This window comes from Sorex araneus, chromosome 1, assembly GCF_027595985.1.
Source record: "Sorex araneus isolate mSorAra2 chromosome 1, mSorAra2.pri, whole genome shotgun sequence".
Classification (NCBI taxonomy): domain Eukaryota; kingdom Metazoa; phylum Chordata; class Mammalia; order Eulipotyphla; family Soricidae; genus Sorex; species Sorex araneus.
The window spans coordinates 272,024,650-272,028,745 of NC_073302.1; the positions used below are offsets into that span (position 1 = coordinate 272,024,650).

At 40.7% G+C, this 4,096-nt stretch overlaps 1 non-coding gene across 1 annotated transcript; it reads left to right on the plus strand.

Annotated features, from left to right (window-relative positions):
• The first annotated feature begins 245 nt into the window (after window positions 1-245).
• Window positions 246-351, plus strand: LOC129401284 (U6 spliceosomal RNA). Its single transcript, XR_008628215.1, has one exon. It is a non-coding gene; the product is annotated as a U6 spliceosomal RNA (small nuclear RNA).
• The last annotated feature ends 3,745 nt before the right edge of the window (window positions 352-4,096 follow it).

The following is a 4,096-nucleotide window of genomic DNA, read 5'->3' on the forward strand; positions in this document are numbered from 1 at the left end:
TGTATTAAAATTATTTGCAAAATGGAAAGCAATTACACTTTCCCAACAGGATTATGAAGTTCCACCTGTCCCTTTAAAAAGCAGTAACAGTCAATGAAAGAACCAATTGTTTATTTTAAAAGAATTATATTCCTGTTTTTCAATAGAAAATTTTGGGAAGTATTTTTATAAAAAATAATTTTTAAATCTCTCACAGCTTGTTCTATCCATACTTCTAAAACTTTTGTTTAAAACCAAACATTCATGTGCTCGTTTCGGCAGCACATATACAAAATTGGAACAATACAGAGAAGATTAGCATGGACCCTGCGCAAGGATGACATGCAAATTCGTGAAGTGTTCCATATTTTTAGCACAAAAATGTGTAAATCTGTAACTGTACTCTTACAGTGATTCATTAATTAAAATAATAATAATAATAATAAACCAAACATTTATTAGCATTTCTACAACATTTCACTGAGTATCACAACTTGTGTGTAAGCCATCTTCCCAACTACCCACATTGTTTTCAGTGATGCCTGGATGTCAGTGTCCATTAACTCATGGTCTGAGCCCAGAAAATAGTGGATAAATAAACAGCAGAGGAGGTAACATTGAAGTCTGACAGTATTCCACTATTGGGATACTAATGGATAAGGACAGCCTGTAGTATTTCAGCCCAAAGTTTTATTAACCTGTTATTCATGCTAATATCCATTCCACAGAGTATAATTTCAATTCCAAAGGCCAATCGTTGGGCACTATTTTTTTACTGTTAAAATATAGTGAGTCTAGGGCCTAGAACTGGTAAGGCCTAACATGTGGCTGCAGCAGCCATGACCTTGGTTCAATCCCCAGCACCACATATGGTTCCCTGAACACCACCCAGTGTCACTCCTGAGCCCAAAACCAGGAATAGCCCTTGACCACCACAAGGTATGGCCCAAACCACACATATTCACACATATATTTTTAATATCTAATATGATAAAGTGAGTTTATCATGGAGAATATCATGCTAAGCGAAATGAGTCAGAAAGAGAGGGACAGACATAGAGGGACTGCACTCATTTGTGGAGTGTAGGGTAGCATCACATGGGGCTGACACCCAAAGACAGTAGATACAAGGGCCAGGAGGATTGCCCCATAGCTGGAAGCCTGCTTCATGAGCGGAGGGGGGAAGGCAGATGGAATAGAGAAGGGATCACTAAGAAAATGATGGCTGGAGGAACCAGTTGGGATGGGAAATGCATGCCGAAATTAGGCAATGGACCAAACATGATGACCTCTCAGTGTCTGTGTTGCAAGCCATAATGCCCAAAAGTAGAGAGAGAGTATGGGGAATATTATCTGCCTTAGAGGCAGGGGGAGGGTGGGAAAGGGGGAATATACCCAGGATATTGGTAGTGAGGAATGTGCACTGGTGGAGGGATGGGTGTTTGATCATTGTGAGATTGTAACCCAAACATGAAAGCTTGTAAATATCTCACAGTGATTCAATAAAATTTAAAAAAAAAACCCTCTTAATCTTTAAAGTAAAAAATAAATAAATAAATAAATAAATAAATAAATAAATAAATAAATAAATAAATAAAGTGAGTTTATCTCACAGAAACTGGAAAAGGAACCTAAGACAGGGAAATGGTCAACATCTGAAGGACAGCAGAAAATGTTCTTTCGCTTTCCTTAAATACTGAGTCCGCCACGTTACTATACACAAATGTTGGGAAATCTCTTCAACAGATGGAACAGGCCTCAAGTTCAGCTGCTTGCCACACACAGGAAAGGACTCAGCAGAATGAATCGGTCACATATAAGATAGCAAAATTAAAAATATCAAGGAAATTATCAAATAACTTTGGGGGTTGGAATGTTGCCATGCTAAAATAAGTAAGTGACCTGTCTCAGGCTGGCTTCCGGGACAACCTGTGCTTGCCTCTTATAACTTGTGCAGACTGCCATATTCCTTCACTTGTGGCCACATCTCTCCAGTGGCTTTCCCCAGGGACCCGTGGTCGCCTCCTATCTCTGTTTACATTCAAATCTCCCTCTGCCTTTCTCATATCAGAACAGTCACTTGTCCAGGCATTTAGGGTCTGCTGAGAGAAACCAAGCATCTCAAAATCCTTAACTCAGTCAACTTCTACATACATGTTTTTCCTCCCACCGCTGCAGAGTCTAAGACTTAGGGTGGAGGTGTCCTTATGAAGAGAATCCTTTTCCAGCCTAAGAACACCACAGTTCAAGAAGTGGAACCTAATAAAAGAACAAGGTGTGCAGAAACCAGGTGAGGCTTTTCTATAAGCCTCACCCAATAGAACCTTCTGGGTCCTCACCAAGTCACGCCAGCTGTTTGAAAGAGTTATGCTCAGGGTCTTGGTCCCAGGGGTGTTCCTGGATTGATGGACTATTTGCCTTTAGGCAATCACTGACCAATTAAGCCACTGATTCCTGTATCATTTATTTATCTAATAATACAGCTATGTGTAATGGCAATAGGGTATACTCATGTCCTACACTGAAGTGGAACGAGAATCTGTTTGGATTATCCTTTCAGGCTTTTTTATAAAATCATATTTTCTTAAAAGTTTCCTGAAGACTGACAGTTTCTTTTCCTTTTCTTTTCTTTTTTTCCAACTTATTTGCAGGATACTGTCAGTGACACCAATTGTTACAAATAGGAGGAAAGAGTTTATTTCAAAAAATGTCAGGTGAGGCTCTGGGAAAATGTCAAGCCAGATTCGGGGTCACTGGTGCTTAGCTTTCAGCTGCTAATGTATGCAAATGAGTCCATGGAGGGGCCCAGCTGTTGTGTGTTGAAATGTGCTGATGAAACTAAATTGGAATTCTAGTGAACGCAAATCAAATTGTAAGCAAAATTACTGAAAGACCCCAGCCCCCACCCCCATCCCGAAGTAATATAGGCCAACCCAAGAAAAATGACTAATGGGTCATAATACACAGTCCTGACAGGAATCATAAGCTAGGAAGGAAGTTGCATGTAAAATAATAATAAAGAATATTAAATTGCCACCAGGCCTACAGGGGACAAATACAAACCTAATAGGTTCTCACCAGTAGTCACTTACTCAATCCCTTTGAAAATGTCCCGGGAATCTGCCAGACAAAGGATGCTTTAACTCAGAGGGCCTTTCTTCTGGAAAGGAATGTTTTCTCAGATCTGGAAAAGGCCAAGAAGAAATGCCCCTGTTAAAAGGCCCCCTCCTGGCCCATCCCTGATACTTCTTTGGGCCGGTAGGTGAAAAAAAGAAAAAAAAAAAGGTGGCCTTTATCAGCTCTTGTAGAGAAAATTATGTACTTTCTCTACACTACCCATATTTTTATGGCTTTATTTTTTTCATTTATACTCTTACAAGTAATCCTCTTTCAATAGCACAGTGGCAGGGTGTTTGCCTTGCACTCGGCTGACCCAGGTTCGATTCCTCTGCCCCTCTCGGAGAGCCTGGCAAGTTACAGAGAGCATCTTGCCCACACGGCAGAGCCTGGCAAGCTACTCGTGGTGTATTCGATATGCCAAAAAACAGTAACAAATAAGTCTCAAAATGGAGATGTTACTGGTGCCTGCTTGAGCAAATCAATGAGCAACGGGATGACAGTGACAGTGACAGTGATATATATATATATATATATATATATGTGTGTGTGTGTGTATATATATATATATATATATATGCGATGAGACCAACTTTAATTGTTCAACGTAACTTGTTCAGTATTATTTTTATTCCTAAGTAATTTCTTTTCACCATATTGTAATCTGAGGGACCCTCTGGAAGTTTCAATCCAATATTTAGTCATTGGGCTGGAGCGATAGCATAGGGGGTAGGGCGTTTGCCTTGCAGGTGGCCAACCCAGATTCTATTTCTCCGTCCCTCTCAGAGGACCCGGCAAGCTACCTAGAGTATCCTGCCCGCATGGCAAAGCCTGGCAAGCTACGTGTGGTGTATTCGTTATGCCGAAAAACAGTAACAAGTCTCACAACGGAGACGTTACTGGTGCCCACTCGAGCAACAGGATGACAGTGATACAGTGTGATTTAGTCATTGGTCTCTAGTAAGAGGTGAGCCTGGCTGGTGAGGTCTGTCTTCTGATC